This window comes from Peromyscus eremicus, chromosome 3, assembly GCF_949786415.1.
Source record: "Peromyscus eremicus chromosome 3, PerEre_H2_v1, whole genome shotgun sequence".
Classification (NCBI taxonomy): domain Eukaryota; kingdom Metazoa; phylum Chordata; class Mammalia; order Rodentia; family Cricetidae; genus Peromyscus; species Peromyscus eremicus.
Genome location: NC_081418.1, coordinates 87531563 through 87557769, shown reverse-complemented (window position 1 = coordinate 87557769; position 26207 = coordinate 87531563).

The window sequence follows — 26207 nt, the reverse complement described above, 5'->3', positions numbered from 1 at the left end:
TCAATATACAGTCTATAAATATAAGCAAATTTTAAAAACAAATAATACAATATAAAAGAAAGGCCTAAGAAAATCTCAATAAAATAGAAACAAAGAGAACAATACAAAAAAATTAATGAAACAAAGAGTTGGTTCTTTGAGAAAATCAACAAGATAGACAACCTTTATCCAAACTAACCAAAAGGCAAAGAGAGAACATCCAAATTAACAAAACCAGAAATGAAAAGGAGGACATTACAACAGACAATGAGGAAATCCAGAGAATTATCAGGTCATACTTCAAAAACCTGTACTCCACAAAACTGGAAAATCTAAAAGAAATGGATAATTTTCTGGATAGGTACCACATACATATATTAAATCAAACCAGATAAACTATTTAAATAGTCCAATAACTCCTAAGGAAATGGAATCAGTCATTAAAAGTCTCCCAAACAAAAAAGCCCAGGACCAGATGGATTCAGTGCAGAATTCTACTAGATCTTCAAAGAAGAGTTAATACCAATACTCTTTAAATTGATCCACACAATAGAAGAAGGAACATTACTAAACTCCTTCTATGAGGCTACAATACCCTGATTTCTAAACAAACAAATATGCAACAAAGAAAGAGAACTACAGACCAATCTCCCTCATGAACATTGATGCAAAAATACTCAATAAAATACTGGCAAACATACTCCAAGAACACATCAAAAAAATTATCCACCATGATCAAGTAGGCTTCATCCCAGGGATGCAAGTGTGGTTCAACATATGAAAGTCTGCCAATGAAATACACCATATAAACAAATTCAAAGAAAAACACCACATGATCATCTCACTAGATGCAGAAAAGGCACTTGACAAAAATCCAACACCCCTTCATGATAAAGGTCTTGGAGCGATCAGGAATACAGGGAACATACTTAAACGTAATAAAGGCAATTTACAGCAAGCCAACAGCCAACATCAAATTAAATGGAGAGAAACTCAAACGATTCCACTAAAATCAGGAATGAGGCAAGACTGTCCACTCTCCCCATACTTATTCAATATAGTACTTGAAGTTCAATCCAGAGGAATAAGACAACATAAGGAGATTAAGGGGATACAAATTGGAAAGGAAGAAGTCAAGCTTTTGCTGTTTGCAGATGACATGGCAGTATACATGAGTGACCCCGAAAATTCCACCAAGGAACTCATACAGCTTATAAACACTTTCAGCGACATAGCAGGATACAAGATCAACTCAAAAAAATCAGTAGCCCTCCTATCTACAATTGACAAACAGTCTGAGAAGGAAATCAGAGACATCACCCTTTACTATAGCCACAAACAATATAAAATACCTTAGGGTAGCTCTAACTAAGCAAGTGAAGGACCTGTATGACAAGAACTTTAAGTCCCTGAAAAAAAAAATTGAATATGTCAGAAAATGGAAAGGTCTCCCATGCTCAAGGATAGGCAGAATTAACATAGCAAAAATGGCAATCTTACCAAAAGCAATCTACAGATTCAATGCAATCGCCATCAAAATACCAACACAATTCTTCACAGACCTGAAAAGAATAATACTCAACTTCATATGGATAAATAAAAAAACCTCAGGATAGCCAAAAGAATCCTGTACAATGAAACAACCTCTGGAGGCATCACGATCCCTGACTTCAAGCTGTACTATAGAGCTACAGTAATAAAAACAGCTTGGTACTGGCATAAAAACGGACATGTGGACCAATGGAATCGAATTGAAGACCCTGACATTAGTCCGCACACCTATGAACATAAAATTTCATTTGGCTTTCAAAAGAAGCCAAAACTGTACAATGGAAAAAAAGAAAGCATCTTCAACAAATGGTGCTGGCACAACTGGATGTCAACGTGTAGAAGGCTGCAAATAGATCCATAGCTGTCACTGTGCACAAAACTTAAGTCCAAGTGAATCAAAGACCTTAACATAAATCCAGTTACTCTGAACCTGATAGAAGAGAAAGTAGAAAGTAGTCTTGAATGCATTGGCATAGTAGATCACTTCCTAAATATAACACTAGTAACACAGACAATGAGAGAAACAATCAATCAATGGGACCTCTTGAAACTGAGAAGCTTTTGTAGAGCAAAGGACATGGTTAACAAGAGAAAGTGACAGCCTACAGAATGGGAAAAATTCTTTACCAAGCCCACATATGACAGAGGGCTGATATCCAGCATATATAAAGAACTCAAGAAATTAGAAATCCCTAATCATCAGGGAAATGCAAATTAAAACGACTCTGAGATACCACCTTACACCTGTCAGAATGGCTAAGATCAAAAACACTGAAGACAGCTTATGCTGGAGAGGATGTGGAGCTAGGGGAACTCTCCTCCAGTACTGGTGTGAATGCAAGCTTGTACAGCCACTTTGGAAATCAATATGGCACTTTCTTAGAAAATTGGGAATCAATCTCCCTCAAGACCCAGCTATACCACTCTTGGGCATATACCCAAGGAATGCTCAATCATAGCACAAGGGCACTTGCTCAGCTATGTTCATATCAGCATTGTTTGTAATAGCCAGAACCTGGAAACAACCTAGATGTTCTTCACCTGAAAAATGGATAAATAAAGTGTGGTACATATACACAATGGAGTACTACTCAGCAGAAAAAAACAATGACATCATGAGGTTTGCAGGCAAATGGATGGATCTAGAAAAAAATCATCCTGAGTGAGGTAACCCAGACTCAGAAAGACAAACATGGTATGTGCTCACTCATAGGAGGATACTAGATGTAAAACAAAGATTCCTAGACTGCTACTCACAACTCCAGGGAGGCTACCTAGAAAACAGGACCCTAAGAAAGACACAGGGGTCACCCAATGACAGAGAAATGGATGAGATCTACATGAACAACCTGGATGTGAGTGGGGGTAATGAAGGGTAAGTTTCAAGGGAAAGAGAGCTTAGGGGAGTGGAAGATCCCAGGTGGATCAGGAACAAAGAGGGAGAACAAGAAATAGGAGACCCTAATAAATGAAGACCACATGGGAATAGGAAGAAGCAAAGTGCTAGAGAGGTCCTCAGAAATCCACAAAGATACCTCCACAATAGACTACTAGTAATGGTTGAGAGAAAGCCCAAACTGACCTACTCTGGTGATAAAATGGCCAAACACCCTAACTGTCATGCTAGAAAACTCATAAAATGACTGAGGGAAGTGGATGCAATGATCCACAGCCAGACCCCAGGTGGAGCTCCAGGAGTCCAATTGGCGAGAAAGAGGAGGGATTGTATGAGTGAGAATTGTTGAGACCAAGCTTGGAAAAAGCACAGGGACAAATAGCCAAATGAATGGAAACACATGAACTATGAACCAATAGCTGAGGAGCCCCCAACTGGATCAGGCCCTCTGGATAAGTGAGAGAGTTGATTAGCTTGAACTGTTTGGGAGGCACCCAGGCAGTGGGACCAGGACCTCTCCTTAGTGCATGAGCTGGCTGTTTGGAACCTGGGGCTTATGCAGGGATACTTTGCTCAGCCTGGACCTGCCTGGACTGAATCTACCAGGTTGAGCTGAATCCCCAGGGAAGTCTTTGCCCTGGAGGAGATGAGATTGTGGGGTGGGCTGGGGGGAAGGCGGGGGGGGGGTGTCGGGAGGGGGGAGGAGAGGGGAATCCGTGGCTGATATGTAAATTTAAATTAAATTATAAATATATAATAAAAGAAAATCTCTAATGATAAGATTAGCAAAAGAGACAGCATTTTGGGAAAATGTACATCTTTGATTTTAAACAAATGGGCATGAATTATAAAAATAATATATTTATATTAAGCAAGTATGTAAGCACAAAAATTGACAGATTGACTCAATAATAACTTTATTTTCTATTATATAACCTAAAATTCAGAGTAGGAGTTAAAAGATTGTACCAAGTTTTCAGGAGACCAATGGAAATTTGATGTTAATCTTAAATGACACTGTTTATTTAAATATCACCTAGAAAGGAATCACTTTATAATACACACTCTGTTATTCTGGGCATGAATTTATATACATGTAATGACTGGATGTTTTTACTTAAAAAAAAACAGAAGACATTTGTTTCTCTCTCTCTCTCTCTCTCTCTCTCTCTCTCTCTCGTGTGTGTGCGTGTGTGTGTTTGTGTGTGTGCACATGCATTGTATGTGTGTTTGCTTGCATGCATACATACATATGCATCACATTTGGATATCAGAGGATAACTTTTGAGAGTTGATTCTTACTTTCTACCTTTTAAGGCAGGATCTTTCTTGTGTTTGTTGTTTCTGATGTTGCATTGTCTCTTGCCAACGTGGCCATGAGTTTCTGGTTGTCTGTGACTTTTACATATCCATGGGAGTCTTAGTGATACATATGTTCGCCACTTCCTCCAACTTTTAATATGTAGCCTGAAATCAAACTCAAGAAATGAGCAACTAGAGCTGGGGTTCCATCCCACAACATCCCCCACCAAACAGAATTTGTTTTTGCAAGATTTGACAGTGTTATATTGTCTCTTCCTTATTATTTTAACAAATGCAATACCAGGAAGCAATTACATTAACTTAATTACATTAATACTACAGAGCTCAAATAATTAGAGAAAAACAAATAAGAAAATAGATTTCTGTTGTGTGGCCCATTAGATCAAGAAGTTAATATGTTTTGCTTTGCCCTATTTTTAACAAACAATAATAAATTATATGGAAGAAATCTTTATATAAATTAAAAAGCATCTTATGTTTGTAGTTAATTATGCTTTGTTTTGTTATAATGACTTCCTTGTGATATATATAAACCTACATTTTCTAATATTATTTCATTATGTATTCATTAAAAGAAAAAATTACTAAGGGAATTTGCTGTGAACACAGGAGGATCATCTGCAAATATATTCATATTACTCCATCATATTTAAAAATCTGACTAACAAAGGTTTTGAGATTTTATTTTATTCTATACTCGCCTAATTATTGTTTACGCAATATACAAAAATATTCTACTATGAATACATATAGTTTGATTTTGTGATAAAAACAAGATTCAATTCAGAATTTTAATATCTATGTGATTTTCAGGCATATGTGTTCTCTAAGGTTGAACTTTCACATCCTCTTCTACATGAAGCTTGAATGTAACATGCAGCCTCTCAGAATCTGTCCTCTTTAAATTTATATCCTAGATTGTAACGTTAATATGAAATGCGTTTTATTTCATCTACATTGAGAGAAATTATTTCTTCTGATTTAAATATAGTTTCCTATGGAAAAAAATAGAACAGTGTATGTGTTTGTCTATATGTGTGTACACTATTGTCAGATTATGCTGACAAAATTAAGTGTCTCTAAGGAAGCCTGTAAATGTAGTAAATAGAATCTATCAACTGAATACAATTCAACCAGTACATGAGTGTGATCATGTTATTAAGGATGTTGTAAAGGCAGGGTTATCTTGCCTTCATGAGTAAAGTACTCTAAAGAAAAGTCATGAAACAAATACACCAATATGTACCCTACATATTAGAATTAATTGAGAAATATTTTATTTAATTTATCTCCTCATGTGGGCTACAAATTGCTGGTCTTTGTCAAAGTTGTGGAATCAAAACTATCTTACTTGTCTCAAGAAATGAAGGATCTATAACAGGGTCTGACGTATAATAGGCTATGAAAAAATATTTGTTTAGGTATCAAATATTGACCAAATAAGTAAGACATAAAAGATTAGAGGATTTGGATGAGGTCAGGACTACAGAATTCTGAAGGAAACATAAAAACGATGCTTTTGAAAAAATTTTCTAGTTGATGGTAAAGTCTAATTAATTCAAATAGAATTAATATATATGCTCAAAACATTCAAGTTGTCTCATATGAAAATTAAACAATACCTGTTACTGAGACTCAAAGTAGATGATTTTAATCCAGTGCAATTAAAATATTAATTAATTGTTACTGCATTCTACTCTGTTGCTGTATTATTATTAAATCTGAATTAGAACATTTCTTCTAGGAGAGAAGAAGGAAGCTCAAAAGATCCAAGGGGGCAAAGAAACTTATAAGGCTGAAAAAAATTAAAAAAAAATTATAAGACTCACAACAAACCTTCCTCAAGGTCATAATTACGGTAAAGAATTGTTGGGTAGAGAAGGCCCCTAACCACTGAGTTTCTGCATGTTGTACATTAAATTCCAGCCATGGAGCTTTCATGGGTTGTTACTTATACTTGATTGGGTTTCTTGGTTATTTAATTTCCTTTTAGTCACCCACGCTCCTATCACTAGCTCCTCACTCATGTGCTTATAGGGAGGCACAATGAATTTATTGGTTAACACAGTTCGAGTTAAATTAAACTATTTGGGTAGACATTCTTGCCCCATCTGGTGTAAAAAGACATTGTTCAAATCTTCCAAAGAAAAATTACATATCACTAATTTTTGTTTAATAATGGGAGATTGTGCAATGTCTGAGTGCTAAGTAGAAGAGAGATAATGAGTGACATATTAGGATGTTGCATTAGGTTTGTCTAATTTCTTGAATGTAAAACACCCTTGCTAATCTGATAACAAAGAAAGCTAAGGCATTAAATTCAGGTAGTATATACAGCATAGATATATTGGACAAGAGATAATTCAACATCCTACCAACATGAAATGGGACAGCATGAAAATTTATTGTAATAATCAGAGTAACATGCAATTTAAAACTTATGAATCAGTATTTGTAGAAGTGTCCATTTACTATTCTCACTTTGAAGGATGTTATAGATTACAGATGTCACAGGAAAAGGCTCTCAGATCTGGGAAAAACAATTGTACTTCAGTCTATAATTATTGTTTGTTACTTAATTTGGTTAAGGTGTTTTTTTTTAAATACATTAATGATAAATGCACTCATTTTGTTACTCTGCTCAAAATGTGAAAGAATATTATACACAGAATTCAATTTCCAGGATTATATTTCGATAGTTTAGTAGCAAAAATTCAAAAAGTACATTCTCATGCTACATCAGTTTCTTATGCAGCAAGCAGTCAGGCATGGTGCTGTAGCAGTAGCTAAACTCTTACGACTGATCTGCAAGATGGAAATAGAGAGAGAAAAGCTAGGAAGCCTGGAGTGCAATTTTGAATCCTCAAAGCCAACCCCCTGTGTCACACATCCTCAAAAAGGCTACCCCTCTGAATTTTTCATAAACATTCCACCAAGCATGAACCAGACATTCAAACATATGAGCCTATATGGGACAGTCTCCTTCAAGCCACCACGATATGATAGTGTAGAATGAATCCACTCAGTCTAACTGAAGAAACTGAACAAATGTTTCTACCCGAATTGAACTGTTGTGCTACAGGACTAATTCTGACACCTCCAGTTATGCTATGGTACATCATAAGGGTACAATGTCCTGCTACAATGTCTGATATGATCAAATAAGTAGATCAAGTTAATCAAAATGTGAGGGAAGATGGCATATGTTTTTATGTGAAAGTATTTTTGAATTGCCAATAGTCACTATGCTGTTCTGTCTCTGCTCAGATAAAACAGAACATTAACACAGAAATGATGAAATAACAAATGACATTAAAGATTAAAGGGACATTGCCCATGCTGTACAAAGAACTTATAGCATAATGGTTATTCCATATTCTGATTTTATCATAATTACTGTGTGCTTTATGATACTGTAGTATATCTTAATTTGTTCTGATAGAGGTTTCTGTGCATTAAATGGAAATGTCCTCAATAGGGTCCTGTATTTTAATACCTTTCTACTTTTCTTAGTTAGGGTTTCTTATTGCTGTGAAGAGACTCCATGACCACGGCAACTTATAAAGAAAACATTTAATTGGGGTTGGTTTACAGTTTCAGAGGTTTAGTCCATTATTATTATGGTGGGGAGCATGGTGGCAAGGAGGTAGACATGGTGCTGGCTATATCTTGGTATATAGACCACAGGAAATCAACAGACACACTGGGCAATATCCTAAGCAGAGAAAACCTTAGAGTCCACCCCCATTGTGACACACTTCCTCCAACAAGACCATACCCACTCCAACAAATTCACCCCTCTTAATAATGCTACTACATATGAGATTTTTTGGGGCCAAATATATTCATATCACCACAATAATGTTGGTGATGTTTTTGATGAGGTTCAGGAAGTGAAGGCTTGTCTTAGGGTTTCTATTGTTGTAAAGAGATGTTATTACCACTGCAACTCTTATAAAAGAAAATATTTAATTGAGGACTGGCTTACAGTTCAAAGGTTTAGTCCTTTATTGTCATAAAAGAAAATATGGCAGAGCACAGGCCGACATGGTGGTGGAGAAGGGCTAAGAGTTCTACATCTTGATCCTCAGGGAGCAGGAGGGAAGAGTGAGCCACTAGGCCTGAATTGAGCTTCTGAAACCTCAAAGCCTGGGCCCAGAGACACACTTCTTCCAACAAAGTGACACCCACTCCAACAAGGCCATAGCTCCCAATAGTGTCGTTCCTTATGGGTCAATGGGGGCCATTTTTATTCAAACCACCACAAACGTTGACAGAGGAAGTGTATGACTTAAACTCTCACTCACTATTTGTTCTCTTTACTTCCTGCTTTCTCTTGAGGATATGAGCTCTCAGCTTTCTGTTTCTACAGCCATGCCTGCTGATTGATGCTGTCTCCTTGCCATGATGTACTCACTCTGGGACTATAAGGTATAATACTCTCTATTTAAATCACTTTTGGTCAAGGTGTTTTATCACATTATCACAGAAGAGTAATTAATATAACTGTAAATAAAGATAACCTCCCACTGAAATGTTTCAACTGTAGCCCAATGGTATTCTGTTATGGAATAGAAATGAGAAATTCCTATCACCTAGTAACACTGAAGCCTTCATAATGCCATATGATAGAAGATAACTTAGGTGCGTGGAGTATTGCTGCTGTGTGAAGCCATGTAGGCAATCACAAACGTATAACATATAATCATGTGCAGAACACTAAATAGGAAATAATTTCTAAGACTATGTTAGTGCTTTATACTTGCTTTATATACTTCCTTCTTACCACTATTTTAAAGTCTGTATCTTTTACTTATAAAAGATGTTTAGCAGTTAAACACCCTCAGGCATTTTTTCTTAAGAGGCTTTCCAGAAGAAGGCATTGTTATCAAGTGGTATGATGGTTTCATATGTAGTAACACCACTGGGGGGAATATCCAGTAAGAACAATGCACACACAGGTAGAAGGTAGCAATGTAAATGATGTGACTCTGTCCCAGCTTCTTCATATATTTTCTTATATATTAACATTAAATGAGATGTTAAAACTTAAAAATTGTTTAAGAACTAAATAGAGCCTTTGTGTACTGCTTCTTGTGATTATGGGTATGTGTATTAAGTTTTTCTCAAGTGCTGAGCCCTCAACTGTTTTTGCTGTTGTTTATATTGAAAGTAGATTCTCTCTCACACAACACAATCCAGTCACAGTCTCCTGTCCCTTCATATGTCATAGCTTTCCACCCCACTTCCCCTCTTTTGACTCAGAATCTTCTGCAACTATGCAATCTTTACAGTATCCGATCTACACAGCAAGGAAAGACTTCTTTCTTTAAGTCTGAGTGTCTTTATGTGTATGCACACAAATAAAGAAATTGTGACAGTAGTTTCATGTTGGGTCAATTCTGTTAAGCACCCATCTTAGATTGCCTCCAAATCTAAGACTTCTTTGTTGAACAAGTCCCCAATCCATTTATGGAGCAGTTAATTACCCATATAGCAATTGTGCCACCATTGAACCAATAAAACCGTCTCGCTTGGCATGCTGGTATTACAGTCTATGGAGTTAATAGCAGGTTTAGATTATTGATACCTTACCACACAGTGGCCTAAATAACACAATGAGAGTCAGTCAAATGAGAGGAATCATCTAGTCAAGTTCTAGCATGATTTGTCTAGATCTTGTATCCAAGGTATTCACTGTCAACAGTAATCGAGTCTATTTTCTCTATATATTGAAAGTTAACATATATCAATCTTTATTTCTCATGTTGAAGTGAAAAATATTAACCAGAAATGACCCAAGAGACAAGTTGCCATTTTACGCTATCAAAATAATTTAATACTATAAACTATAGCCAATGAGAATCAAACAAAAAAAATCCCCACAAATACTTTAGAATAGTTTTTTTTTTTGAGATACTGTTTCACCATGTACAGAAGGTTGACTTTGAACTCCCAGACTCAAGTGGACATGTACCTTGGCCTACTGAGCTGCTAACATTAACAGATGTGTGCCACTTTATCTGGTTCTTATAATAACCTTCCCAGTACCCTTAAATGAGGTATGTTAATTGTGTTTATCCCTTCTGTCTTGTTACATGAAATAAGATTTCTGAGTCTTTTTTTCGTTGGTGAATTTTTATTTAATTTTTTAAAAATTTTATTATTTTTTTTATAATTAATTTAATTTTACATATCAGCCAAAGATTTCCCTGTCCTCCCTCCTCCCACCCCCCCAGCCTTCCCCCCCCAATATTCCCCCCATTACCACCTTCTCCAAGGCAAGGGCTGCCCTGGGGATTCAGCTCAGCCTGGTAGATGCAGTTGAGGCTTGGGCTTTCTCTCGACCATTGCCAGTAGTCTATTGCAGAGGTATCTTTGTGGATTTCTGGGGACCTCCCTGGCACTTTGCTTCTTCCTGTTCCCATGGGGTCTTCATTTATCATGGTATTTCTTTCCTTGTTCTCCCACTCTGTTCCTGATCCAGCTGGGACCTCCCACTCCCCTAAGCTCTCTTTCCTTTGAAACTTACTCTTCATTACCCCCACTCACATCCAGGTTGTTCATGTAGATCTCATCCATTTCTCTGTCATTGGACGACCCCTGTGTCTTTCTTAGGGTCCTGTTTTCTACATAGCATTCCTGGAGTTGTGAGTAGCAATCTAGTCATCTTTGTTTTACATCTAGTATCCTCCTATGAGTGAGCACATACCATGTTTGTCTTTCTGAGTCTGGGGTACCTCACTCAGGATGATTTTTTTTCTAGATCCATCCATTTGCCTGCAAATCTCATGATATCATTGTTTTCTCTGCTGAATAGTACTCCATTGTGTATATATGCCACATTTTATTTATCCACTCATCAGTTGAAGGGCATCTAGGTTGTTTCCAGGTTCTGGCTATTACAAATAATGCTGTTATGAACATAGTTGAGCATGTGTCCTTGTGATATGTTTGAGCATTCCTTGAGAATAAGAAGTCATTTCATTTTTTTAACCAGATACTTTACTCCTAATGTGTTCATCTCTGGCATTATGGTTCACAATTTTATTGTCAATGTATTTAGTAAAGAATGTTGAAAGATTTGAAATGAATGGGAATTTTAACAAAAATGCCTCCGTATATATACTCAAGTGAGAAATCAAAATGAGAGTAAAAAATAATACTATGAATTATATGTTCCAACGTTATTTTGAACTATATTAATATACTAATTATTTCTAGTTGGTAAGGCTTTATAGCTATTAGGCCACACAATTAGCTCACACATACAACAAGAGTAATTTAGTTTTATTACTAACTGAATAGACCAAATATATGTTTCATTTCTATTGAAGTTAGAACCAAAAATTGGAATTCAAACCAATATTGTCATGTCAACTAGTTATGCTGGATAATGAAGATAAAATGCTGGAGTCTGTCTTGTTTTGGGGGCGTCTGGGGCCTGCCTGGCTAATGACTTCTGTGGAAGAGATAGTTTAATAGCTAAAGGATTATGAGAGGGACTAAATAAAATTTTCTTTTTTCTATTCTTCTCTCTCTCTCTCTCTCTCTCTCTCTCTCTCTCTCTCTCTCTCTCTCTCTCTTTCTCTCTCCTGAGACAGGGTTTCTCTGTCCTGGTTTTCACTCTGTAGGCCAGGCTGGCCTCGAACTCACAGAGATATGCCTGGCTCTGTCTCCTGAGTGCTGAGATTAAAGGCATGTTGTACTGCTGGCAGCCATAAAATTTTCTAAGAAGGAAATGGACATGGAAAATATGAATTCACAGTAGTTTTACAGATGGAGATTGGGTCCACAGAAGTCATGCCATAAATTACATAAAGTCAGTCTGATTTGAATTAAGGGAACACATTATCCAACTACAATTGTCATTGATTGAAGAAAATACAGTTTTTTTCCAATAATTGTAATATCCTACTGGTTATATTAACCACACTTAAGGGCCAACCCTATGCCCAACATAAGTTGGCCAATACAAAGTGAACTCAATGGCATTTTAGTAGATTTTTTTTCTCATATTATTTTGTTTAGACATTTATTTTTGTCTTACTGGTCTTTTTCATTATATTAAGGTTTCTGAATTTGTCCTGTTTTGTTTTCTGTTTGTTTGTTTATGTGTGGGTGTTTTTCTTGTGTAATTTCCTCATTTTTGATTTGTTTGTGTTTTATTTGTTTTCTAAAGAGAGTGGGAAATAGGAAAGGACATGTATTCCAGCAGATGAGGAGGATTTAAGAGGATTTGGGAGAGGGGGAAGCAAGAACAGAATACATTGCATGAAAAATATCCGTAATAAAGCAAATATATACTCTATCTCATCGGAATCTAATATAAACCCTATAAACATTTAACAATAATATACTAAGTGCTATGAAATTAAATTTTCAGAAACTAAGATTTATGCAGATTATTCAGTTTTTACTATTACTTCATAGCTATTTTATGTACATATCTTCTAAGATAAAGAACTTATCACTTATTTGCAAAGTAAAGCTTCAAACAGGCAGCAGGAGGTTTTGTACACAAATTAAAGACAGCATGTCAACAAGTACTGAAGAAACATTGCCTTCATAAGTCAACAACTGAAGGATTAATTTCATGAATGTGAGTGAAAATTATGTGTGAATTTGCTAAATTCTCAGCTTGATGTTAGTGTTGCCATCTGAGCCCAAAATGTGCATTCAGCAAAAGTCATGACTACATAGGAAGGAGGTGGTGTTGAAACTGTGGGCATTAGGATGAAACATAAAGATAAATATGGTCTAAATATAGACACCTTGAGTTCAACACTGTAAGACTGGTGGAGAAGTAACAAAGACATAAAGATACATCAAACTGATTTACTGGGGCCGGGCAGTGGTGGCGCACGCCTTTAATCCCAGCACTTGGGAGGCAGAGCCAGGTGGATCTCTGTGAGTTGAGGCCAGCCTGGGCTACCAAGTGAGTTCCAGGAAAGGCACAAAGCTACACAGAGAAACCCTGTCTCGAAAAAACAAAAAAAAAAAAAAAATGATTTACTGAATGAGAGAGGAAATTGCCTCAAAATTCCCTGTTTCCCTCTTAATTATTTTTGTTTTATGAATAGATTATCTTTACATATTAGTTAGTGATTATACAATTATAAATTGGTCATTGTTTGATTTACATGAAGAACTAAAGATTCGAAAATCACAATTATTTACAAGTGAAAAATGCACAAAATATTTCATTTCAATGATTTTAATTAGTGATATTTTCCCCAAAGCAAATTTCAAATAAACCAGCTATCTTTTAAGATAAGAAAATCTCAAATATTTCTAATTTTCACTTAATTATCAAAGAATGTTTTAAATCTGCCAAATCAATTTGACATTTCATTAGCTATTATATGATAAATGAGATGCAGTGATTATCTAGGTTAGGTAATCACTGGGGAAACATCTCTCTTGAGAACAGTTTTGTGAATATAAATACTCAAACCATAGATAATTACAAATTATGCACTTAAAAATTATTTTCTTAATGGACAAACTTGGTCACATCCTTCTGGGTTTACAGTAGTGGTAATAAGCTTGGTTTTTCAAATCATGCACAGTTTGTAGGCACAGGGAAATCTAGCCTCATTATGCCCACTGCATTTGTTCACACTTTTAATTGAGACCCAACCTAAGGAAGTCATTCTCACACCACCACCCCCATGTTACTCAGGTAATGAATGTTGTCAAAGGTGTAACAACAAACTTCACTTTCTCTTTCTGCTGTAATGTGATTGATATGGACTAAGTTAACATCTATAAACTTCTCATTTTCCCGCATCTTAACATGAGCAGACAATAGTGTTTTACTGAAAATGAGTTTGTGGTCCCAATAATTAAAATATATAATTTAAAAATATGTGGTAAGAATTAAGGTTTTTAGGAAGAAATAAAGGATGAAAATTTAGAGGACTTCTGTTCCTGAGTCCTAAATACTCCCTCAGGGGACTGGGTGAGAAGGCACAGTGTCAACAACACAGACACTGCAAGTCAGATGAAAGGCAAAGAGCAGACTCCTTTATTCAGTAATAATGAAAGCCTTTTTTTTTTTTTTTTTGGTTTTTTGAAATAGGGTTTCTCTGTGTAGCTTTGCGCCTTTCCTGGGACTCACTTGGTAGTCCAGGCTGGCCTCGAACTCACAGAAATCTGCCTGGCTCTGCCTCCCGAGTGCTGGGATTAAAGGCATGTGCCACCACCGCCTGGCTAATGAAAACCTTATATACCCTCCTCCCAGCACCCTGGCTGTGTCCCATTCTGGTGGTACTGCTTTGTCATCCCTCATTGGTGGACACTATCAGGAGCTCGGACAGCACTTGTTGCTAGGCCCTCAGGCAGAATTCACATGATTGAGAACTCTGGACAGTGCTTGTGGCTAGGCCCTCAGGCAGACTCCATGTTGGCTCACAAGGAAGTATGTTATGTGTTTGCCTTGGCAACTGGTTTGAACCAATTTCCTTGACCCTATGGGCCTGTCCTACTACAGATTCCAACTGTTAGAGCAGTCTTTTTTAGATTGAGAGTGGTTATATTAATGTTTGGGTACCCATGATCAGGGTTCAAAACTCAGCAGCACATTGACCCAATTTCAAGAAAAAGCAGATAATCTTATCCAGTCTGATGATTTTTACCTAACGATATTGAAGACAGGATGGGTGGGGTTGAGTGAGTATATCAACTGTTCTCCCTAGATGAGGTAGTTTTGAAACTACAGAATCTGTTTTTTTTTTTTTTTTCCTTCTGCAATCAGAGTCTGTTGCTTTTCTCCTATAGTCTCAAATAGCTGAATTCAGTATATACTTTGGTTTTGGTGCAGGCGTCTTTTACATACAAATGTAATTAGAAGACAGCAAGTAAAACATAAATCTCAAATAATTCACTGTAAGTTTGAGTCAATGAACAGCAAAGAGATAGTTCAAGGATAGACAATCTTTCAATAACACAATGCTGTGATAGACAGTCAAGTCTCAGGAATGCACAGGGTTTAGGCTGTAAAAAACAATGAAACATACACATGAGCAACACTAAATGAACTCAGGAGGTTGTTTTAATATATTTATATGTAACTACATTTGTAACAATAACAATTTTTAAAAAGAACAAAATAAAGGATTCTTCAAAGGTCAGCTGACTAGCCTTTCAGCCATGATATCGTCTGTATAGTACAGCATCTTTTCCTCCTTCAGGATGATTTTTCTAGGCTACCTAGAAAAATTGTTTACTAAGGCAATAACTACTTTTATTCTTGCCAACCAAGCAAAGGCTGGCTTACTCACAGGATCCTGGCAGCCTGGTCTGTAGTGCTTCCTCAGTTCTTCTGTTGTATTCACAGAATGATTTCACTGATCTCAGTGAAACTTCTTGCTTTATTTTCATATTGACCTGCTATTTATATTTCAGCCCCCAAAACTTTGTCCTTACTCTAAATAATTGAGTAGGGAAATACTCCAGATTAGATTGCTCCTTCAGGAATCAAATGTTTGGAAATATTCACTTCTCTTCCTGAATAGACAGTCTCCCTGCACCCCCCTACTTTCCACTGTTAAGAAAACTTTAACCTTTCCATGAATGTTCAATAGTGAAGATTAAGGGTCTTTGATTTACAAGTACCTTACTTTTTAATTTATGAGTGAATTACACAATTTAAGATTATATAAGTGTAGTAAACTGTGGAAATAGTCATATTTGTAGACATGAATCATGTACACAGTTACATATGAATGAATAAAATAATACAATAATGTTATTCAGATGGATCTAGTTGCATTTATGTTTGTAGGAATAAATGTGTACATACATATAAGTATGTAACAACAATGAAATAGAAAATATGGATTTGAAAGAAAGCAATGAGAGTATATTGGAGTTTTTAGAGGGAGGGAAAGGAATGGAAAATGAAGTAATTCTATTACAATCTCAAAAAGTAAATAAGAATAAAGAAAATAGCTGAGATTTAAAAATTCTCTGTATTTACAAAGGATCTGAAAAATGAAAAAAAAATGATGACATGACACAAATAGATACTTTGCAGAAGAAGATTTATTGCAGATATATTAGGATAAGCATAGCCAAAGGCATCTGGAAGAGTCAAGTGAGAAGACAGCTAATAGATTGAACTGGCTATGTGGGGAAATTGGCGTCCCCTCCAGTGGGATCTTCAGCAGAGACCCTAGAAGGGGGAATGGAGAATGAAAGGGACAAGAGACACAAAGAATTGACAGCAAGACAGTATTCTGATCAAGCTGCAAAATTTTATTTTTCTCAGGCAGGTTTTATAGTAAGCAGACCAGGAAACTTTCTTTGGGAAAAGATCAGGGGACTGTTCAGTTGCCAATCAACCAAACCAAGCAACCTAGCACAAAACATTGCAACTAATGGTCAGTGTAGCAGAAAGATAAGGAAATGTTAAGTTATTTTCTAATAACTCAGGACTTGTCCAGGCATGTCAAAAGTTTCTGGTTAGTGGCTCAATACTGGACAACAGAAACTTAACTCAGGCAGGCAATATGGCATGGCTCTTAAAACTGTCCTTGGCAGATTGGGAAGGGGAGAGAGGAGAGACAGAAGGCAAGAGGCCAGGAGAGCAGGAACCAAGAGTGGCAGCAGCCAAGAGACAAAGGGACCAAGTGACCAGAGTAGCCAAAGCGGCTGGATTTTATAGGGAAAAAAAAGCCATGGAGGGCTTGATCCAGTCCCTGGACTGGAGAGTTTATGGTAGAGGGTGGTACACCAGCCAGGATAACTCTGTAACAAGTATGGACTGAGGGAGATGAGCTGCCAGAGTCTGCTTTGATGTGTTAAACAGACACCACAGTTAGTCGTTTGTCCTGGATTTCTTTAAGACCTACCAGAATCATTGATAATTATTTATATAGTAAACTCTCTATATTATATCTACTTAATAGATAATGCAAAAACATTAAATGAATGTGTTATAAATCTCCACTATATTTAGTTATTTTTTTTTCAGACAGGTTCTTAATATGTAGCCTGGCTGGATTTGGAACTCTGTATGTATACCAGACTGACCTAAAACTTGCAGAAGTCTACCTGTTTCCATTTCCTAAGTATTAGAGCTAATGGCTGTACCACCAACACCTGGATAATACATTTGGAATATCTGGAGATCTTATTTCACTTGAAAATGAATCTTTCAGTATTAATGAATTCAAATGGTAGCCTTAATTACATTGCTAACTGTTGTAATGATTACATATAATCACAACTGCATTACCCAAGAGTCTTTGTTCACACGCTTCCTCACTAGGGACAGAAATTATAGCAATTAGCTTTTCAAGTTCAAAGCTGAAACAGAAGCCACACAGCAGAATAAGACCAAAAAGTGAAAATGACATGTCAACCTCAAGCAATTGTAAACCTAACAGCAGAACATAACATTACCTATGAGACATTATGAGTTTTAAAAATTACACACTTTAATGCAGAAATTCCATTTTGAATGACAAATTCCCAAGCAGAAGCCTGTTATTACATTTCTTCATACACATTATTCAATAGTGCTGCACCAATGTTTGTGAGAAATAATTATGATTTTGAAAAAAAATCACTAAATATAAGTCTCCTTTTAAATTGAGATACTGATCATGAAACAATTGGTATAAAACTTTTCTTAAACTTGGACTGTACAGATTGTATGATGCTATAATTTATTATTAAGGATTTATTTATAGGACTTTAAATACATAGCTAACATCAGGAACTGAATTAGGGAGACTGCCTTACTCAAGTGACAATAAGAAGTTCCTGTGGATTACGTAAATGCTGCTATAGCAGACATCTGGGTACCACTTCCTTGGAACTACTTAGTAGCAATTCTCACTTAAAACCAATTATTGGCAACTGAGTATGATGGCAATTCTTTAATCCCAGCACTCAGAATGTAGAATCAAGCAGGTATCTGTGAGTTCAAGGACAGCCTGGTCTACACAGCACTTTCCAGGCAAGCCATCACTGCAGAGTGATTCCTAACCAAATACTAGCAACCAAACAAAGAACAAAAACACTCATTTCTGTATTTGAACTTGTCATTCCTGCAAAAAGACAGAAGACACAGGAAGAATAAGGGATGATGAGTTTACTAACAGAAGGGAAGATGGGGTGTGTTCAGATACACTGTCAGAATAAAATCTAAGAACGAATTTCTCCTGAGCTTTTGCTTTCTACTGCTCAGTAGTAAGTTGGATTTGTTGATAGTTTGTGAACAACTTTGGAAAATATAATGGAAAATTTACTAATATTTCTATAATTCATAAGTGTGATTGCGGCAAGTTATGCAGGCACTTCTCCAGGCCTACTGGGTTATCTATGGAGTGAAGATGGCAGTGAAGTTTTTCACTTGAAACAATAATGATTTCCTATCATGAGAAGATCTTAGAAATTACTAAAATATGTACGTTCCTGTTGAATGTAGATATCGATAATTGTGAACTAGTGACAGTGGTAACTCTTATAATCCATTAAGTATTTCATCATGAAAGAGCTTGCTTTTGTTTTGATATTATCAGGTTGTTTTAAAATTTGTTCGAATAAGGAGTTTGGGAATGTGAAGGGCATACTGATGACCCTGAAAATGTATGTCTGGAAAATCTCTAATGTCTGAAATATGTGGCTTCCATGAGACTGCAAATGTGATAAAAGCAAAGAACATTTAGGGAAAAGGGTCTTTTGTATTATTATGGTTCCTTAATAGAGAAAATTACCCTTTTTTATGTTATGATGAATGGCAACAATAAACCGTACATGTAATAGGCGGGGTAGCAGAGAATGGGGGGTGGTTTGTTTTCTGTGCCAGATACAACATTGGTCATATGGGATTGGACCAATGTTGAATGAAAATATATTTTTGATGTCTAATAATGAAATATATCCAATGATCAAGCCAGGGCATACTTGCTAATCAAGAAAGAAGAATGTGGAAATAAAAATTGTCTTCTCTATGTGAAGTCAGAGAAGAAAATTACCAGAATGAGTACATGAATTTTGAAAATTTTAACTTTAAGTCAGAACCTTGGATGGTCATCCATCCTTTGAGAGCATGTGTCCCAAAACATTGACTTATGCAACAGTAACAAGAAAGAGAGATAGACTATTTCATTGTAATGGTTGATGAAGGCAGCAAGGTAGCAGTGCTGCCTATATCATTTCTAATACCATAAAATAAATTAATATCTGAAATCTTATGATTTCTCATAATCCATTCCTCCATTTCCTCAAAAAGACAGAATCAACAAACTTTTTCTTCCATATCCAGCCTGTCCTGAATTGTTAATATTTTCATCCTGTTATAAACAGAACAAATCATTGAATTGTCTTGAGTGGCTCAAAGAAAACATACATCAAAGCTAGTTAGTATGCTGTTCTTTATTTCCCAACAACCCACCTCCAACATGCACACACACATACACAAAACATACACACACACACACACACACACACACACACACACACACACACACAGGTTAAAATAGTGATTAATGTTGAGCACTCAAAGAATCAAAGACTCAAAGACTAGGTAAATATACCTTGACTTGATGGATGTTAATTATAAATTTCCTTCTTTGGTAGGCAACAAAAGCTTTAGCTGTTTGGGATGTCTGTGTCCATAGAAACTAATATTGCCATTATCATCCTTATTTTTGACTCAGAATTAAGAGCTCTACATTAGCAAATAGTTGACATACAAATTGAGATACTTTTGAAAAACAGTAAGCTTCAGGTTCCTGAAAAAATTTTTTTCTTATAGGCCATGAATGTCTAACAACACAGACAGGGCTCCGAGGTGAAAGAAGAATATTAATGCTCAGTGAGTCACTGAATATACCGATGTTACTTCCAGAAGATAGGTGAAGCACAAATGACTCAATAATAGCTGCATCGCTGAAGAGCCCAAACTAGAAGGTGTGAGGACTCCCAAAAAGCATGACCTGGAGTTCCCTGTACAACTGACAGCAGCTTGCTGCCAGAGTCTTTCCTCAGAAATTGTTACTTTTCTTATGGCCTTAGGGAGGGCTCTTAAAGATCTGTGAGTTGCACGGATTTCTGGATACACTCAATTGTCATTCATGCCCTGGACGAATGATGTTTCATGTGTTCCCTGAGTCTTTTGAGTGTCATTCCTCCACCCAGAAAAGTTTGCAAAAGGAATCTACACAATGAGATCTACACACTGTTAAATATCCTATCATCTTTTGCCTAAACCTCTGCTTTCCCACATACTCTTGTTTTATATATGTATAAAAAGTATACATAAAAACTTCTTTGCTTTTAATTCTTATCTGGTCTATGCCTGCAATTAACCATTTGATGTTAATTATGGGCTTTTTAGAAAGAGTAATCTTAAGCTGATGGACACTTAAGTAACATCCTTCATGACACTAGTCAAGAGATTGTCACTTCAGTTGAGTGATCCTCAGCTACTGGTCTGTAGCTCTCCAAGCTATGTGCACGCTTTAGTCAATCCTTTGGCATCTGTGGAATAACTGGAAGTCTTCTCTTTCTTAAACTTGCTCTGTTCTGTCTTCACTTGAACAGTTTCACATGGAACTCGTCTTTGCCTGACAAGCTTTCTCTTACTCCACTATTTTTTTTCTGAATACACAAGTAAGTCATTTCCTTTGATAAACATACCATGATTCCATAAACCAGCTAGACATAAAGTTCCTTCAACTGCTGGTTTATGAATGTTTCATAAGTATTTTTGATAATAAAATACATATTTATGTCCCTTACAAGTTATCTGTCTATAGTTTACATGTATGTTTTATTTGACTTCTACTAATTTATTTGTAAATACTAGTGAACTCTTAACTAGAAAAGCAGGTGGCCTGCCCACAGGCCTTCTCATCTCTCTCTCTCCTCTCCTAGAGCAAATCCTTCAGTCTCCTACCTAAAACTGTAACAGATTACCAGCTTCTTCCTCCCTTACACCCTGTGGATCCCATGGAACAGCCGATACTGACCTCCCTCCTTGACTGCTCTCTGTACTCCAGCCTGCAACAACAGCAGGCATTCCCACCCAACCAAACAAAGACAAACTCAGAAACCAGCAACCTATACCTATAATCACCCCATATCCAGATGCCTAAACACCAGCAAAAACAAACAAACCAAAAGAACAAAAAAACAAAATCAGTAACAGCCAAGACAATGTTCTCTAACCATCCCAGCCTATCACAGCAGGCCCCGACTATCCCAACATAGCTGAAGCTCAAGAAAAGGATCTTAAAACCAACTGTATGAAGACAACAGAGGTTAATGAAGAGGAAATGAATAACCCCTTTAAAGAAATCCAGGAAAATACAAATAAACAATTGGAGGAAGTTAATAAGTCCCCTAAAGAACAAGAAAAACAAAAGGTTGAAAGAAAGAAAACTGTTCAGGACAGAAATGGGAGCAATAAAGAAAACACAACTGAGGTAATTCTGGAAATAAGAATTAAGGAATTAGAACACGAACTACAGAGGCAAGATGTATCAACAGAATCCAAGAGATGGAAGAGAAAATCTTAAGCATTGATGATACAATACAAGAAATAGATATGTCATTGAAACAAAATGTTAAATCTAAAAAAATTCCTGACATAAAACATCTAGAAAATCTGGGACACTATGAAAGGAGCAAACATAAGCATACAAGGAATATATGAAGAAAAAGAATCCCAGCTGAGGGGCCCAGAAAATATTTTCAACAATATCACAGAAAAAAAAATCCTAATGAAGGAGATAACTATAAAGGAAAAAGAAGCATACAGAAGACAAAATACACTGGACAAGAAAAGGAAGTCCTCTTGACACAAAATAACCAAAACAGTAACCATAGAGAACAAAGAAAGCTGCAAGGGAAAAGGCCAAGTAGAGTATAAAGGCAAACCTATTAGAATTGCACCTGACCTTAATAGAGATCTTAAAGGCCAGAAATGACTGTATAGCAGTACTTTAGACTCTAAGAAATTAGACACAAGCCCAGACAAACAAAACATTCAATCATCATAGATGAAAAAAATAAGAAATTCCATGACAAAACTAAAAGTGAACACATTCACCCCCACAGAAGATGCTAGAAGAAAAAAATTTAAATCAAGAAGGTTAACTACATCCGTGAATACACAGGAAATAAATAACAACACACCAGCAAAATGAATAGAATGGAAACCCAGACTCATATACATATCACCACCACTACCAACAACAACAACAAAATAACAGGAATAGACAATTATTGGTCATTGATATCTCTCAATATCAATGGTCTCAACTCCACAGTAAAAGACAGAGATTAACAGAATCAATGGAAAAGTCAGATCAATCCTTCTGATGCATCTCAGAAATAAACCTCAGCAGTAAGAATAGATATTATCTCAGGGCAAAAGGTTGGAAAGAGTTATGACAATAAAATGGATGTAAGAAGAAAGCTGGTATAGACTTCAAACCAAAACAGATCAAAAGAGATGGGGAAGGATAATACATACTCAAAGCAAAAAACCAACAACAAATATTTCAATTTTTTTTGTTGTTGTTGTTATTGCCATAGTTTTTTAAGAAATTTTTTATTCATTTTACAAACCAACCACAGATCCCCCTCTCATCTCTCCTTAGCTTCCTCCCCACAGCCTTCCACCCTCAGCGCACCCCCCATCCCCTTCTCCAAAGAGTTAAGGACTCCCATGGGGAGTCAACAAAGCCTGCTACATTCAGTTGAGACAGGTCCAAGCCCCTCCTTCTGCATCAAGGCTGTGCAAGGTATCCCACCATAGGTAGCAGGCTCCAAAAAGCCAGTTCATGCACCAGGGATAGATCCTACTACCACTGCCTGGGGCTCCTTGTAGTGGGTAGCCATTCCAGCTTTGATCTGGAAGTTCCAACCCCCACTGAGACTTCAGCAACTGTCATGCATACAAGGCGGGGCCATGGGAGGTGCCTGGAGACCTGAGATCTGGATGGGCCAGCGCTCTCTCTCTGTTCCGGGACCCTGGACGGTGGAGGTGGGCCAAGCAGAGCTCCAGAGAACACCGCTGGACTGTGATACACCTTCCTCAGACTCCGCGACCTACCTATTCCTTAATTTGTAATTTACGCCATTAAATAAATCTCCTTTTAACTACATGGAGTGGCCTTAATAATTTCACCAATAGCCCCTTAAACAGACCAAGCTACACAAATGTCTTGCTTATACAGAGGGCCTAGTCTAGTCCCATGCATGTGCCACAGCTGTTAGTCTAAATAAAGTTCATGAGTTCCCACCAGCTTGGTTTGGCTGTATCTGTACTTTTCCCCATCATGATCTTGATGCCCCTTGCTCATAGAATCCCTCTTCCCTCTCTTCGACTGGAGCTTGAACTGGTGCTTGGCTGTGGATCTCTGCATCTGTTTCCATCAGGTTCTGGATGAGGGCTCTTCCCCAAACATAAGGACACATGTCACTACTTCTCAAACCACATATTAGCCATCAAACACTAATAGTGAGAGACTTTAATATCCCACTATCCTCAAAGGACAAAAAAATAAAAAAAATAAAATAAACAAAGAAAGACTGGAGCTAACAGATATTATAGACCAAATGGAATGTAGTTGAAGACGAGATAGTTATAATTATGGTTTTCCTTGGTTATGATAAAAGATAAATTAGATATAAAATTTAAATGTAGGATAGATAAAATATATTTTAATTTTACAAAATACAAATAGACTAGATATTGTAACTGTAATTCATGATAGATATATGTAATTTTACTAAAACTTTCCTTTTGTTTAGAAAGAAAGGGGGAAGTAAGGGGGGATGTTCTTTTGTATGCTGTGAAAATGTTTTGCTCTGTTTGGTTGATAAATAAAGCTGTTTGGCCAATGATGAGGCATAATAGGGTTAGGTGGGACATTCTAACTAGATAGAAGGAAGGCGAAAGGCAGAACAGAGTAGAAGCTGCCAGCAACCACCATGAGAATCAAGATGTAAAGCCACAGGTAAGCCACGAGGCAAAGTATAGATTTATAGAAATGGATTAATTTAAGATATAAGATCTAGCTAGTGAGAAGCCTGAACCAACAGCCCATACAGTTCTTAATATAATCCTCTGTGTGTTCATTTGGGTCTCAGTGGTTGTGGGACTGTGAGGACATGGGAGTTGGGTGGGCACAGGAAAACTTTTAGCACACTACCAGATATTTACATATTAAAACTGGATATCAATAACAACAGAAACAAAAGAACGCTTACAAACACCAAATGCAAAATAAGAAATCTCTACTTAATGAAATATATGTCAAGACAGATATAAGAAAGAAAGTAAAGATTTTCTAGAATTTGAAAAAAAATAACACACAGCATACCCAAACTTATGTGCTAGAATGAAAGCAGTGATAAGAGGAAGGTTGATAACATTAAGTGTCTACATTAAAAAAGATGGAGCAACACCTGAAAGGTCTAGAACAAAAGGAAGTAATCACACCCACACCCAACAGGAGTAGCTGACAAAAAATAATAGAACTGAGAGCTGAAATCCATAAAATAGAAACAAAGTGAATATAAAGAATCATGAAACAAATAGCTGGTTCTTGAAGAAAATCTACATGTATATAAACTCTTATTCAAACTAAGTAAAAAACAAAGAGAGTAACAAAATTAACAAAATCAAAAACAAAAAGGGGGATGTAATAACAGACATCAATGAATTCCGTACATATTTTAAAAACTTGTATTACACCAAATTGGAAAATGTGAAATAAAAGGATAATTTCCTAAATAGGTAGCATTTACCAAAGTTGAATCAAGATCAGGTAAACAATTTAAATAGACCTATAACAACTAAATGCTGTGGGATGGTCTGTATGTCAATTGTGTTGCTGATCGGTCAATAAATAAATCACTGATTGGCCAGTGGCCAGACAGGAAATATAGGCAGGACTAACAGAGAGGAGAATTGAGAGAACAGGAAGGCAGAGAGAGACACTGCCAGCCGCCATGATGACAAACAGCATGTGAAGATGCTGGTAAGCCACGAGCCATGTGGCAAGGTATAGATTAATGGAAATGGATTAATTTAAGCTGTAAGAACAGTTAGCAAGAAGCCTGTCACGGCCATACAGTTTGTAACCAATATAAGTCTCTGTGTTTACTTGGTCGGGTCTGAGCGGCTGTGGGACTGGCAGGTGAGAGAGATTTGTCCTGACTGTGGGCCAGGCAGGAGAACTCTAGCTACAACTAAAGAAACAGAAGCAGTCATTAACAGCTATCAAACAAAAAAAGCCCTCAGCCAGACATATTTAGCATACAATTCTACTAGACTTTTACGAAGACTTAACACCAATGCTCTTCAAATCATTCCCCAAAATAGAAACAAAAGGAACTCTGCCCAATTCATTTTATAAGTCCACATTTATTGAGATACCCAAACTACATAAAGGACCAACAAAGATAATTACAGAACAATTTCCCTTATGGAAATCTTTCAGTAAAATACTTCCAAGTCTAATTCCTTGAGTTCTTTATATATACTGGATATCAGCCCTCTGTCAGATGTGCGGTTGGTGAAGATCTTTTCCCATTCTGTAGGCTGTCATTTTGTCTTGCTGACCATGTCCTTTGCCCTACAAAAGCTGCTCAGTTTCAAGAGGTCCCATTTATTAATTGTTTCTCTCAGTGTCTGTGCTACTGGTGTTAAATTTAGAAAGTGATCTTCTGTGCCAATGCCTTAAAGACTACTTCCTACTTTCTCTTCTGTCAGATTCAGAGTAACTGGATTTATGTTGATGTTTTTGAATCACTTCGACTTAAGTTCTGTGCACAGTGACAGATAGAGGTCTATTTGTAGCCTTCTACATGTTGACATCCAGTTATGCCAGCGCCATTACTTGAAGATGCTTTATTTTTTCCATGGTACAATTTTGGCTTCTTTGTCAAAAATTATATGTTCATAGGTGTGCGGATTAATGTCAGG